The 15,958-nt window shown below is 37.4% G+C and overlaps 1 protein-coding gene and 1 long non-coding RNA gene across 3 annotated transcripts in view; one reads left to right on the top strand and one right to left on the bottom strand.

The window, feature by feature from the left end:
• Positions 1-6,898, bottom strand: part of CELF2 (CUGBP Elav-like family member 2) — an 872,927-nt gene extending 866,029 nt beyond the window's left edge. The window contains exon 1 of the mRNA XM_063709875.1: positions 6,832-6,898. The gene's annotated coding sequence lies outside the window, so the exon portion shown is untranslated. The remainder of the gene's footprint in view (positions 1-6,831) is intronic.
• Positions 6,899-7,083: 185 nt separating this feature from the next.
• LOC129524915 (uncharacterized) overlaps positions 7,084-15,958 on the top strand; it is a 46,530-nt gene continuing 37,655 nt past the window's right edge. The window contains exons 1-3 of one of the 2 annotated variants that reach the window (XR_008668879.2): positions 7,084-7,225; positions 13,824-14,079; positions 14,183-14,259. This is a non-coding gene — a long non-coding RNA (uncharacterized lncRNA). The remainder of the gene's footprint in view (positions 7,226-13,823; positions 14,080-14,182; positions 14,260-15,958) is intronic. The other variant, XR_008668880.2, reaches the window with a different exon arrangement.

Below are 15,958 nucleotides of genomic sequence, written 5' to 3'. Positions count from 1 at the left end.
AGTGAGAGACTAAATGTGTTTCCCTTAAGACTGGGAACATGTCAAGGATGTTCACTTTCATTATCTCTACTTAACATTTCACTTGAAGTCCTAGATATTTCAGACAGCTAAGAAAAAGGATAAAAGACATACAGTTGGAAAGAATGAAGCGTTTTGATCAAAAAGTTGATGGTGTATTTAGAAAATCCTGATAAGAATTTTAAAATATGCACGATAACATGTAAATTTGTTAAGATAGCAGTATAAGAGGTCAGTAAACAAACATCAATAATATTTGTATATTATAGCCACAAGCACTTGGAAAAAAATTTCACTTATTAAGACCCTAAAACGTTATGCAAGGGGTCTTCAAAGTGTTCATGAAAAATGCATATTATGAAAAAATTATGCATGGATTTCCATTTTTTTTGCACTGTAATAAATTCATACTAACTTTTTATAAAACGTCTGAAGAGGATCTAGTTTGAGGCATACGAAGGATACAAGATGAGTTTGAAAAGAGCCCCTACTAGAGCAACATGAATTCCATGAAAACTGAAGAAAGAACAAACATCAAATTTAGAATGAAGCTTGGGTGGAAGAATGAGATCACTGATGCTTTATGTAAAGTTTATGGGGATAGTTACCCACATAAACTCACAATTTACAAATGGATAACTTGTTTAAAGGAGGGATGAGAACAGTGTTGAGGATGAAACCCACAGCAGCAGATGGTCCACATCAAATTGTGAGGAAAACATTTTTCTTGTTCACGCCCTAGTTGAAGAGGCCCAACAATTCACAGCAGGAGTAATAACCAACACCATAGACATCTCGAATGGTTCACCTTACACAATTCTGACTAAGAAATTAAAGTTGAGCAAACTTTCCACTCAATGGGTGTCAAAACCATTGTATCCAGATCAACAGCAATCAAGAGCAGTGCTTTCAATAGAATTTTTAAACAAGTAGGATGAAGATTCTGAAGCATTTCTTTGAGGAATTGTAACAGGAGATGGAACATGGCTTTACCAGTATGATCGTGAAGACAAAGTACAACCAAAGCAATGGCTACCAGGAGGTGAAAGTGGTCCAATTAAAGCAAAAGCAGACCACTCAAGAGCAAAGGTCATGGCAACAGTTTTATGGGGATGCTCAAGCCATTTTGCTTGTTGACTTTGTGGAGGGTCAAAGAAAGATAGTATCTGTTTATTGTATAAGAGTGTTTTGAGAACGCCAAAGCTTTATCATAGAGTCCTTCACCAAAACAATGCTCCTGCTCATTCCTCTGAAACAAGGACAATTTTGCAAGAGTTTCAATGGAAAGTCATTAGGCATCTGCCTTGCATTCCTGATTTGTCTCTTTCTGCCTTTTTGTTTTCTAATCCTAAAAATTATTTAAAGGACACCATTTTTTCTTCAGTTAATAGTGTAAAACATGTTGCCTTGTCATAAGTTAAATTCTCAGGATTCACAGTTCTTTAGAGATAAACTAAGTGGCTGGTATCATTGCTTATAAAAGTCTCTTGACCTTGATGGTGCTTATGTTGAGAAATAAAGTTTACATTTTTTATTTTTAACTTTCAATTCCGTTTTTCCATGACCTTCTTGAAGTCCCCTTGAATATTTAGGAAAAATTTCACAACAATAGTGAAATACCTGTGTACCAAAAACTACAATCCATTGCTTAAAGAAATTAAAGAACAACTACATAAATGAGGAACAACAGAAAAATTGTTTATGGATGCAGGACTTGATAGAGTTAAAATGTCAATTTTACAAGTTGAATTTATATTCGATGCAATTCTAATAAAAATTTCACCAGAAGTTTTACTGGGGTAAATATTTACGAGCAAATTCTAAAATTTATATCAAAATGAGAACTTAGAAGAGCCAAAGCAATTTTTAAAAAGAGAAAGTTGGAGAATATACAGTATCTTTTTCCAAGACTTACTATAAAGCTAATCAATACAATGCGGAATTAGTGAAAGAATAAATGTATAAATCCATGGTACAGACCCCAGAAAACGACAAACACACCTACTGTCAAGTGATTTTTGACAAATAAACTAAGGTAATTAAGTGGGGGTAAAGAATAGTCTTTTTAGTAATGGTGCTGAAGCAACTGGCTCTCCATATGACAAAAAAATTGACCCTTGGTTTTTATTTCATACTAAACATAAACATTAGCTCAAAATGCATGATATAACTGTGTGTGAACACTGAAATTATAAAATTTATAGAGAAGCACTTAGGAGAAAAATCTTAGCATTTCCACTTTGTCCACACAAAAAAGTATGAACCATGAAATAAATTTTTATGCTAGTATATTGTAAGTGGTATATTGGTATATTGTGGTATGTTGGTATATTGGTGGTATACTGGTAATTTGGATTAATTCAAATGAAAATATATTGTGCTTTGAAAACACACCATTAAAAATAATAGGAAAGTCACATACTGGGAGGAAATGTATTCCATACACTCGTCTGAAAAGTGATGTCTATCCAGGAGAAAAAATAACTCCTACAACTCAATATTAAGATGACACATGGAGCCCAATAAAAATTGGACAAAATATTAGAACAGATACTTTACCATAAGCCAATGTGTTCATGAAAAGATGCCCCACATTATTCAATTTCAGGGAAGGTTTATTAAAACCACAGCGAGTTAATACTACATACCCGTTGGAATGGCTAACATTGAAAACACTGGCAATACACAAAATGTTGGCAAAGATACCCAGCAAGTGGAATTCTCCAACATTGCGGGAGAAAGTATCAAATGTTACAGCCACTTTGGAAAACTTCTGGGTTTTTTCTTACACATTTCAACATATCTCTACCATATGATCCAGCCTTTTCAATTCTAGCTGTTTACCTGAGAGAAACACCTATGCCTACATTAAGGCTTGCACATGAATATTCATACAGCTTTACTTATAACAGTTCCCAAATGGAAAGTACCCAAATGTTCATCCACAGGTGAACAGATGAACAAACTATTGCTTATTTATATAGTGAAATACTACTCAGCAATAAAAAATCTGCTGACGTATGCAACAGTATGTATGAATCTGAAAGTCAGTATGCAAAATGAAAAAGCCAGACATAAAATCCATACTGCATAATTCCATTTATATGACATTTTATAAAATGTAAATTAATCTATAGTGACAGAATACAAATCTGAAGGGCTGTCTGAAGGCCAGGTGTGGAGGCAAGAGTCAACGTGACACAAGAAACTTTTGTATGAATGGAAACTCTCTGCAGCTTGATTGTTGTGGCTTCACAGGTGTATAAATCAATGAAAGCTCATCAGATTGCTCAAGCGGTACTTTAAAAGGTACATAGAAATATCAGATTATGCAACGTTGTTTCAGGAGAAAGACATTCTTTTTTCTTGGATCACATGCAAGAAGCATTTGAACAGATGCTAGAACAGCATTCTCAACATACACTCACTATTCTGTTGCAATTTTCCTCTACGGTCTTGGGGGCATTAACATGATAATGAAGAAAACAGAAGGTATAAAATCATGGGGCAGGTATAACCACACATCGATTCAACACGAACACAGTTAAGACTTAGAACTTGTTAGCTGGTAATTGTCTTGTATTTTGTTTAAACCACAGGTGGACAAGCCCGCCATAACCATCTCTTTTCCTTACAAGTTACCCATCTTCCACTAGGATGGAATAAAAGAATTATGTGTTGGATGGGGTCATTTCCTCTTTGTAAAGATGAGGAGGACAGAGGACTAAGTAGATTATGAATGACAAAGGCAGTGGGTGATGAGAAATGAGACTTGATACCTCCTGACACCCCATTCAGCGCTTCCTGCCCATTTTTATTTTACAGTAAAAACACACAAAAATTACAGCTGTTAAGACTACTTACATCCATAAGAATGTTTTCAAAAAACACAGGAAATAGAAAACATGTGTGGCTATAGGTGAAGAATTGAAGCAAATGAGAGAAGCAAACATTATGTCAGCTCCAGACACTCAGAAATAAAGTTACAACTTTTCTTGATCCCAATAGCCTGATACAATGCTAAGGTCATCATAGACTAGTTAATCAAATTACATTTTCTAGTCTACCTGCTGCATTTCTTACTACATTGTAATTCCCCTGATGACCAAGACATGGCTTTTTCGTTTTTCTTGTTTCCTGAAGATTCTGATATACTTCCTGTCACATAGTTGATCCTCAGTGTACATTTATAATAAATTGAGCAAATGTCAAATGTCGTATTTTCAGGGAGCAATCCGTATACTTTCAAGCTGCCTTTAATGTTTATTCTGGCTTTATATATATTTTTGCCCATATGTCTGTGTGTAAAATAACAATGTGTATTCTCGTCATAAGATATTTTCTATTTCAACACCTGTGCAAGTAGAAGGTGAAAATCCTTCCCAAATGCCGCAAGAGCTCATGGCAAATGCAGAACTATTGTTAAGAAATTTTTCTCTTGAGCCTGTAATGTCATAGCACTTCAGTGAGGGAAGAAGAAAAGACAAACTGATATTACGTATCCTTAGGTAAAAGGATTTGGGGTTATTCCTGACTCTCTATTGAAAAAATAGGGTAAAATCTAACTAACATAATTTCAGTGTTATTCAATGTTTTGTTAATGGGGGAAAGCATCATTTTAACTGCAGCAATCTATAGTGTTATGGACTGATTACTAGTTCAAATGACAGAGTCCTACAGTGAAACCCATAATTTTACATTGCGTTCTGCAAAAGATGATGGCAGTTCTTCACATTTAATGGTGTTGCTAGCTCAGAATCTTGTTAACACTCATAGTCTGAGAGGTTGTGCTTATCCTTTCTTATTTTAAGCCAGAAGGAAAAATTTTCAAAGATCTATTGGCCTTTATTTTTCACGTACGGGATTTTGGTCAATTAGAAAATTACAAAGAAGAGGCACCTCAATTTGAAAATTTGAGAATAGAATGATAAAATTATAAAGAAATGAATTTTTTTCTACAATAAAAAAAAGACAAGTACTGTGGTTTGACTTGCATTTAGCTCTTTGTAGCTATTTCTAGTCACTGATTCTATGGAAAGTCGCTAAGGAGTTAGTTGCTTGTTACTGGGCAACAATTTATTCCAATTATAACTGAAATGTTGCTAATAGACAGTTACTGGTGGATAAGAACAGACTTTAAAAATGAACTATTAAATCCACAGCATTTTCTCTTGTTGTAAAGAGGCAGAAATTATTCTAACGATTGACACTTTGTAATGTTCTAAGGTCTTTTTAGACATTTCAAGCGCTCTGGGGGCACCGGTGAGGACCCAGGGGCGGCATGGTTCAGAGCTGTTAAATGTAGAGTGACACAATTAGATAGAATAGCTACAGAGACCCGCGACCAAATGTTACCAGCGTATGGAATGCCACATTCTCTATAAGATGCGAATAGCATACAACCTTCAAAATCCATAGGAGTTTTTTTTTCTTTTTTTTTAGAAAAAGGTTTTAATGGACATTTGGTAACTACATTCTGTTTTTGACAATCTCCCCATTACATTTCTAGTTATCTATTCAAAACCAAAGGACAAAAAATAAAAAAATAAAAACTAAACCAGTTTACAAAGAACAATGGGGCGACAGCAAAATATATTCCTTGCTGTTTCACACGTGCTTTTAAAGGAAACAAACAACCAAACCAACAGAGAAATTGTAGTTCCTAAGTTTCTTGACCCAAATCCAAGCAGACTCATTGACAAGCCTAAACCTCTCCGTGTGTCTTCCTGCTTCTGAGGCTAAAATATGGATAAACTCAAAGTTTGACACATGGATATATTTTCAAATGACATGTTTGGTGTACAAAAAAAGAGATGTCTATGTTTTTTTCTTCTTTATAACATTAAGATGTGATGTAAAATATACTAGCCAGAGTTGCATTTTTCACATGAGCAAAAGTTACATGCAGAAAAAGAACAGAACTTCGTTGATTGTAGGATATGTAACCTTGAGAACTTTATCTTATAGCCAACGGTCACACATTCTGAAATGTCTTAAGTGATCTGGTCAGTGCTAAAGGTAGTAAAAAAATCTGGTTGCTGAAAATTTACGCTATCTAATTTCAGTTATTCCCCCACAACAGAGTAACAGGCAAGCACATTCTCAGCAGCCGTTCCAGGCAGAGTATACACAGAAATACTTGTTGAATTTAATTGGGTTGAATAAAAATTTGTCCTTTTGAAGAACAAAGTTGGCATCTCAAATACAAGGTCTGCAAATGATGTAGGTTCTTCTTAGTTGGCTAATGAACTCCTGACTAGTTACAGATGAAAGGGATTAAAATGACTTTACTGAGCACTCACTTTAGTCTGTTTCATTATCTGAACTAAGGAAGTCTAAGACAATTAGGATTCCTTAAAAAAAAAGTTTCATCATTGCACTTCCTGTTTGATGAGTAAACAGCAAACTCGTTATGGTCTGCAAGGTACCTATTAAAACCCGTAACATCCCTGGAAGGGAGTAACTTGGAGAAAGTCAAGAAATCTTTCTGACAGGACACCGCAACTCCAAACAATCAACAACTCATTGTCATAGTGCGACAATCTTAGCCCTGTTGCAACTGGGCAAATAGTCCATTTGCAGAGAGAAGCATCATCGGGGTAGACAGGAATGCTGTTATTAACCATTATAAGTATGACGCGAAGGTCGTACATCAGGCTATTACACCTTTTCATTATACGCTAACCCCTCACGGCAGGGAAGCCACGCTTATGACTGCATTAGACAGACAAAGCCTTCAGCTCTTTAAAAAAAGAAAAAGCAAAAAAAAAAAAAAAAAAAAAAAGATGAAAAAAATTAAACTCGTTTTCTTACCAGCACGTTGCAGCACCAACTCGCTCACAGGAATGTTGCCTTTTACAGGTTTCTCTTTTAATTATCCTAGAAGCAGGGAGAAAAAAAAAATCAAAAAAAAAAAAAAAAAGGCAAAGAAGAAGCAGGGTGGTTAAATTAGCGTGCTGGAATCTTTTCAGTTTGTCGCAGAGTAGAAAAATAAAAAAAGGAAAAAAAAGGCTCAGTAATTTAAATTTGCTCTCAGTTCAGGCTGCAATGCTGGGTCCCGCCCCTTCTTCCGGCTGGGTTCCACTACCTGCAAGGCTGGAACTGACAGCCACTGTGCAAACAAAAAAAGGCAACAAGCATGCTGGGACCATTCTGTCTGCTGTTTGGGTCTCACTTGTCCTGACAACTAAAAATCATCAGTGGAAAGGTATTCTACATTTTTTATTTGAGGTATTTTATTTGAGGTATTTGCATGTAACTCCCATTCATTTTAATTGATACACCATAGTACATGATGTTGGGGTTTGAGTTCTGTTTGGGGTGTTATTTTTTTTCTTTTTCTAAACATCTATAATTATTAATACTATTTTTACTATGACAGTTTAGTGACATCTTGTGCATTTCTTACTGTTCCTGTCTCCTGCTCCAAAACACATTCTTTCCTGTCTTTTCCTTTAATTCCTAAACACTGAAATTTCTGGGACTATAGAGATGGAAATACCAAGATTAGTAAGGTTTCCACTTCTGCTCTGACTCTTTTTTTGGGGACGGTGGGAGGGCTACAGGGAGGTGCATCATACTAAGAATAGTTTAAGGGACAGAGGGCCTAGGATGAAGGTCCCGTCAACCCCAGAAACTTCTAGGAAGGACGAAATATTCAAATGAAAAAGTCTCTACAGCGAAATGCAAGAAGTTTATTTTCGCATTTATGTAGTGTGCAAATAACTAAAAATAATGGAAATAAACTTGGTCTCCATTGCCAATTTTACCTAAGGTGTCTCCTATAGAAAACCGCTTTAATTTTAGCAACAAAAACCTGATACTTAACGTGCAGGGTATTGCAAGTGTGTAGCAGAGGAATTATGAAAGAGGATAAACCCCATCCTTCTCCTGTCAGGATGTAAATTGCTTGTGCAGAATTTTCAACAAAGATTTTTTTGTGTGTGTTGTTGTTCTTTTCTAAATGCTCTTTTCAGACGAGTGTGTTAGCGACTACTTCAGTATTAAAGCTATCGGAAGACTGTTGTAGTAGGGAACATCTATAAAGTTGCCTTTTGATCTGAAGCACTGCTTTTATGAAGGTTTATGGCATTGGTGCTCCTATTCAAGTCTGGATTTTTCTCTGATCATCCGACTACCCTAACTTGAGAGGACCATGCTGACTGATGTGTCATGTTCCATAGCTGGGGTTGGGTTGCTAAGGAGTAAGATATATAATTGTACACAGTTCTTCAACAGTGGCCAAAGACACAGAAGAGAGTTACTCTCGATAACATGATTGTGCTTAATCTACTTTTTAAAATAAACTATTATTTACCCCTTATCCCTACCTCAAGCCATTTAAATGGATTTCACCATTTCTGCACAACTTGTAGAATCTCTTAAATTCAAGGACACACTGCTTTAATGCATTTCACTTTTAAAAATCAGACTTTCAAAAGATAAATGATTAAAAATGTAATTTAAATAAATATGAGTTCACTTTTTAAATTGGTAAAAATTTAGCTGTCAAATATTTGTTCTGTCATTTGAGGTCTCGTCAGAAAACCAAACCAATTAAAAATGGAAAGGTCTGAGGATGCACAGAGTGAAACTCCATCTTTGTCTTGTATTATAACCTTTACCAGGATTATTTCTCTACTACTGTTCAGCAATGAATGCCTTTGCTCACTTCCTACTAACAGCTGTAGCACAGAAAAAAAAAAGGGGAAGGTCAAGTACTCAAGAAGCCATGTTAACTTCCCAAATAGTTATGCAATCAGCTTTAATGAAACAGTGGTAAATTACACCAATGTGCTAATTATAGGACTTTGTCATAGCATAAGATGCAATGAAACAACCCATGCCTTGGCTTGGAAAGTGCTATGCATAGATTATTTCAAAAGATTTAATTGAAGAGAGATTTTATTTTCCTGAAGCATTCTACAATTAAGTGGCATTCTTTCAATCCTTTCTCTTTTAAGACTAGTTCTAGACAAAAAAAAAAAAAAAAAAACCTGAAAATAAAGTAATGACTTAAAAAATATCTTACTACGAATATGACTAATTTGCCAATATTAGTTACTTTGGTATAATTTTGAACATAACATACTTAGAACATGTTAGGGAATATCAAAATATACAGAGTGGCATATACTGGTTTATATTCTGAATGTCTATTTTAAATGAAGAAATAATACTTTTATGTTCATCAATGTTTATTGAGTTCAGTTAGAAAAATATTAATTTTTTAAGAGACTGAGTCTCACTCTGTTACCCAGGCTGGAGTGTAGTGACATGATAATGGCTCACTACAGCCTCAAAATCCTGGGCTCAAGCCTTCTGAGAAGGTGGGGCTACAAGTGAACACCACCATGCTTGCTAATTCTTTATTTCATTTTTTGTTGAGATAGGGGCCTGTGTTGCCCAGGCAGGTCTCAAACTACTGGTCGCAAGATAACTTCCTACCTCAGCTTCCCAAAGTGCTGGGATTATGGGAGAATGTTAATTTGAATTAAAATAAAATAACCCTGACATTAAACTTAAGAGAAGGAACATTTTTGTTTGGCTAATATCAACTAGGTTTTAGCAAATGTGTGAGACATGTGATTCCACTAGATATTTAACCTATTATTTCAGAGAATTTTACTTGGTGCTGGAGAGATTAAGCAATATATTGCATATCTCACAGCCATACTGGAAAAAAAATCCACTTCAAAAATAAATATCCCACTAAATTGTTAGGGCATTCTGTGGAGTGATACACATTTAGGTGGCTTTCACATCATGGAAATGTGTTTTAAAGAAATACACTGAACAAGTTTCCTGGAGATATATTTTGAAGAACTTCTTGGAATTGGTATATTGTCATATGCTATTTAAATTTTCATGCTCAGAGAAAATATCGAGGTGGGAAATGCTAATTCATTTTTTAAAAGCTGTATCAAATCAATACATCTTAGTGTTTCCAGTTATAACTGATAATTAAATATCATTTTCAAACTTCTTGCATATATTAAAATTATTACTTTTTGATAAATGTATTCCTCATTCCGAGTCAACTGTCTTCAGTGTAACTTTACTGTTTTGTCTTTTGGGCAGTATCATACTGTCTAATAAATCATATGTTGTGGCTGTGATGTCTTGTTGACTACAATAACTAATGTATAGTTTTCCACTTTAATAGAATTTGGAAAAATTGTTTCCTTATGTTGTACCGCTTAGCTATCGTAATTAATTAACCCCTTTATATCTGAGTATTCAGAAAGTATTTTCTCAGTGCTGCCATAAAAATGGTCCTTCTACTCATGTTTGGAACCACATCCTCATCATTGAATCAATTGAAGTTTATGAAAAGTCTAATTTGATTTTTAAAACATACACAGACACAGAATTCTTGATTTTAAGAAGAGGTTCACAATAATTTCTTTGTGACCACGTAGGTATAGAATTGTGGGTGATATTATCTGGGTATTTAGATCACAAAGAGATCAAAACAGACGCTGATATTTGGCCTAACATAGAAGAAAGACCATGAGGAGGCCTTAGACCTCAGCAGGCCATTTCTATCTTACTGTCGTATTCTTACACAGACAGGAAAACACACCGCAGATGAACTATGTTTTTCGACTGAACTCAATTTCGAAATACAAGGTAGCTCACGTGCGAATGGCCCACACGGAGAATCAATGTCCCTGTACCATTGATGCTGGGTCTATGTGATACCTAAAGTTTCATGGCATTTTATTAATTTCTATTTCTAAACTAAAAGCACACCCTGCTCTGCTAAAAGGCACAGAAAACATACAGAATGTAAACCGAGAACATGGCATGCCACAGAAAGTATAAACAGAAAACCCTGACTTAGAGAGACATGTAAAAACTAGAGCATTTTACAGACACGCCCACTACCTGGCCAAACTAGATGCAAGAATTTGGAAGTGCATATTGGCAATAAGCGAAGTTTTCTTACAAGTCAGCTGATAAGAGATTTGACTTTGAGAACGTTTAAGCAAAGATGAAAGCTCAAGGAATTGCAATATTGAGGTGAGAAAAGGACGGCGCAGGGGTGATGAGATGGATCAGTAGAACACATTCAACGCTCAGAGAAGGGGGTGACTTCTCACTTGGGTAACAAAGTGGAGAGCAATACACTCCCTGTGGGAGATGGGAAGGGGGTTGGCGATTGGGAGTAGTGAGGGATGAGGAGGTCAGTTTGTAACAAATCCATCTGAGAACTCTGCTGGACAAAGTGGAGGAGAAGGGATATTTGGGTCCAGCATTCAGAGAAGTTATCAGTGGAGAAGCAATGATGATCAGAGTCATGGGAATACAACAGAAACCACAGAATAATGAGCTCTTCAAGAGGGCATCAAGAAATAGAGCAGAATCCCAGGAACAGCAAAGAGGAAGCTCAGGTGAGAGATTAAGTGACTTGAGAGGTAAGAAGAAATGTGGAGCGTCTCCGCCCGGCAGCCACCTCGCCCGGGAGGGAGGTGGGGGGGCCAGCTCCCCGCCCGGCCAGCCGCCCTGTCCGGGGGAGAGGTGGGGGGATCAGCCCCCCGCCCGGCCAGTCGCCCTGTCCAGGAGGTGAGGGGCGCCTCTGCCCGGCCGCCCCTACTGGGAAGTGAGGAGCCCCTCTGCCCGGCCAGCCGCCTCGCCCGGGAGGGAGGTGGGGGGGTCAGCTCCCCGCCCGGCCAGCCGCCCCGTCTGGGAGGGAGGTGGGGGGGGTCAGTCCCCCGCCCGGCCAGCCGCCCCGTCCGGGAGGGAGGTGGGGGGGTCAGCCCCCCGCCTGGCCAGCCGCCCCGTCCGGGAGGTGAGGGGCGCCTCTGCCCGGCCGCCCCTACTGGGAAGTGAGGAGCCCCTCTGCCCGGCCACCACCCCATCTGGGAGGTGTACCCAACAGCTGATTGAGAACGGGCCATGATGACAATGGCGGTTTTGTGGAATAGAAAGGGGGGAAAGGTGGGGAAAAGATTGAGAAATCGGATGGTTGCCGTGTCTGTGTGGAAAGAGGTAGACATGGGAGACTTTTCATTTTGTTCTGTACTAAGAGAAATTCTTCTGCCTTGGGATCCTGTTGATCTGTGACCTTACCCCCAACCCTGTGCTCTCTGAAACGTGTGCTGTATCCACTCAGGGTTGAATGGATTAAGGGCGGTGCAAGATGTGCTTTGTTAAACAGATGCTTGAAGGCAGCATGCTCGTTAAGAGTCATCACCACTCCCTAATCTCAAGTACCCAGGGACACAAACACTGCGGAAGGCCGCAGGGTCCTCTGCCTAGGAAAACCAGAGAACTTTGTTCACTTGTTTATCTGCTGACCTTCCCTCCACTATTGTCCTGTGACCCTGCCAAATCCCCCTCTGCGAGAAACACCCAAGAATGATCAATAAAAAATAAAAAAAAAAAAAAAAGAAGAAATGTGGAACAAAGTGAGATCAAATAATTCAAGCAAAAATGATCTGGACTAGACCAGGGCATCAAATGCTGCACGGATTTCAAATATTTATAATCTGGCCAGAATAGAATGGAAAATATCAGTAGGAATTAACTAGTAGAAAGCTATTACTAAAGTGATTTTTATTGTAATGGTAGGGGCAGTTGCCAGATAGCACTGGTGAAAACGTGAATTGTGAAAGGCAAAATGTCATGGCATTAACCACCACACAATTAAATGTAATAAGGACTTATTAACGATCTTATTGTGGTCCTACTCGGCCATGTAGTTTAATTTAGGTTTTACATAGGTAGTAAAGGATTCTAAACTGACTTCCAGCTTCCTATCTTGAAAGAGTTGACAATCTATTTGTAATGTATACAATTGCATTTTAGATTTCATAAGAGAAACCATTCTATTTTATATAGAGAACACCATGATATGATAGATAAGACAACATACATAGCTGTGCATAATACATAAGTATCTCTTACCAATGTGTGGCATTCAACTTGGCAGGGACTACGTATGCGTATAATTTTAAAGGAGATTTAATGGCATACCTAATAAATAGGCTGAGTAAATGCTTGCTGGATCACTAAGTATAGGAATATAAATGACACTATAATGTACTTTAAACTTTCCAGGAATCAGACACATGTACATGTATGTTATCACTTCGAATGGTGACCTACGTAACTGTCAATACTGGTCTGAACTGGCAATATTCTTTCCTCATTTCAGGACTTGACTTTTAGTAGTTGCTTCTGAGTTTTCTCAAATTTGAATCTTTAGCAAACAATTTATAAGGAAGTGTAGCCCTCCCGGCCCACAGATGCTCTGCAAAATGCTCATTGACATAGCTTCTGTTTTCTGATATTGTTAGTAAGGCAGAATTAAATGACTTGCTATTTTGGCATTTTAGCAAAGAAGTAGCATTTCATTCCAAAACTCAGAACTTCTTTTTAAGCCATTGGTGAGAAAGTCTTTTTTAGGGCAGTGTTTTGGCCCTAAACCATGATTTTCTGTACTTACCAGAATTTATTGAATTTCTCTCTTTTAGATCTAGAAAGAAAATCAAGAGGAGATGATAGGTGGGGAGAGATTATATTTGAATCCTGAAAATAGTCTTCCAATATTTTTCTGAAACAATTTACCACTTTCATTTCACTTAAAGCCACTTCAAACGTGGGAATTGCGGGTACAGTTTTCCTGGACACTGAGTTAATTTTATTATCCATTCTGGGGCTTATATACCAGTTTGTTATATAGTTTATTTAGACAAAAGTTGAACAGTTGATAGAATATATTGTTAGGCCCCCTCTTGTTCTCCTTCCATTTTCCACAACATTACATAAACTTTCTAACATTATCTTTTTTTTGCTAGAGTTCAATATACTCTACTGTGGGAAAAACAAAAACAAAATAGAAACAAAATGAAATTTTTGCAAGCTTGTGGTTGTGAAAATACTTCACTCAGACAGCCGGACGTGGTGGCTCATGCCTGTAATCCCAGCACTTTGGGAGGCCGAGGCACGCAGATCATGAAGTCAGGAGTTCGAGACTAGCCTGGCCAACATAGTGAAACCCCATCTCTACTAAAAAGAAAAGAAAATGCTTCACTCTAGAATTTTGATGAGAAGGTAAGCCGGTATATTATCATAAAAAAATTGTTTCATTTTCCAAGTCGTTTAGTCAAAATGCAGACTTGATGTGCTTAAATGAACTTTTCAATTCTGCACTCAGAAAAGTGCCATGAAGACTCACGTGCAGCTTCCTGAGGAATTTGTGTTTCACCCTAGAAGAAATGGGAGGCCACTAAGGTATTTTAAGCAGAAGCACGACATCATTATACATATTGTTGAAAGACAAACCTTCCAGCAGCATTTAAAATAGATTGAAATGGTGAGATTATTTCAATAACATATTACCCTGAAAATATTTTACCTTGCTTGGTGGCAAAAGGATTTAGGGTAGTGTACAGGGAAATATGATTTGACAATAGAAAATATAACTTTGGGGGAAGAGGGAAAAAATAAGAATATAAAAGCAGAAGACAAGCAGGAATTAAATTAATATACAACATCATACTCTAATGTTGAATACCCTTGATAGAAGTAAGCTAAGCTTTGGTTCTATAGCTTCCCAAACAATGTGAAATAGAAAGTATCATTAGCTGCATGCATCAAAAGATCTAGAAGATGAAAACAAACCATTTGTTTAGGAGAATTATAGCTCTTTGACATGAGAAATTACAGAGGAATTTCTCTACGTTCTCACAGAGAGGTACAAGAATGGTATGGTAAACAATGTTTGGCACACACATTTATATTTTACATACAATGGGTCTGATTTTGGTCACAAAAGGACCCAATTTTTATCAAAGCTCAAGGTGATTATAATTTTAGCCTGAAAGATAATCAAACGTGGCCGGGCGCGGTGGCTCACATCTGTAGTCCCAGCATTTTGGGAGGCCAAGGCAGGCGCATCATCTCAGGTCAGGAGTTTGAGATCAGCCTGGCCAACATGGCGAAACCCCATCTCTACTAAAAATACAAAAATTAGCCGGGCGTGGTGGTGGGTGCCTGTAATCCCAGCTACTCGGGAGCTTGAGGCAGGAGAATGGCTTGAACCTGGGAGGTAGAAGTTGCAGTGAGCCGAGATTGTGCCATTGCACTCCAGCCTGAGCAACAAGAATGAAACTCCATCTCAATAAAGAAAATAAATAAATAAATAATAAACAAATAAATATAACCAAACACTCCACTACAGACCTAAAAATAAATAAAAAGGCATAGTAAGCAATTGAGTAATCAATTAGAGAATATGAAGCAGTTAATTTCAGTTAGGCACTGTCCTTATCACCAGAGATACAACTGGCAACGGGACTTACTGTGGCTCTCAGACTACTGGGGACACAGACAAGTTAACAGACAATTGCCATAGTGCATGATGAGTAGAAGGAGAGGGAAAGTGTAGCATGAGATGTGAAGGCAAAGCATGTTCCCAAATGAGGCTTGAGGGATGGTTTCCAAGGGGAAGTGACATCTGTGTAGCAGCCTGGAAGGGAGAAGAAATTCCTGAGGAAGAGACTAGGAAAATGGGAATAGATGAAACAGCCACATTCGAAGGGAAGAAAGAGGTGAGCACCTTTCCTCCAGTGAGTTAACAGTTGTATCTCTAGTCCCTAGAACAGAGTTATCGAAACAAACTTTTAGCTAACTCGTAATTTCTTAAATGTTGATAGAATAACATTGCTTAACACAGTTAACGTCATCCAGCTGGAGCTTATGAAGGGCATCATATTTAATGTTGAAACTCAGAAGCATTCTCATTACAATCAGAAACAAGGTAAGAGTGATTTCTGTTCTTTGTTATCCAACATTGTTTTGGAGACAAGAGTTAACAGTAAACAATATATATTTTGAGACAGTAGAGGCAAACTCATCCATTTGTCTTTTTTGGATGATACACTTATCTATATAGAATACTCAAGACCCTACATATAACTCAGAGGAGATC

Source organism: Gorilla gorilla, chromosome 8 (genome assembly GCF_029281585.2).
Source record: "Gorilla gorilla gorilla isolate KB3781 chromosome 8, NHGRI_mGorGor1-v2.1_pri, whole genome shotgun sequence".
NCBI lineage: Eukaryota > Metazoa > Chordata > Mammalia > Primates > Hominidae > Gorilla > Gorilla gorilla.
This window is presented reverse-complemented; position numbering and strand designations above follow the sequence as displayed.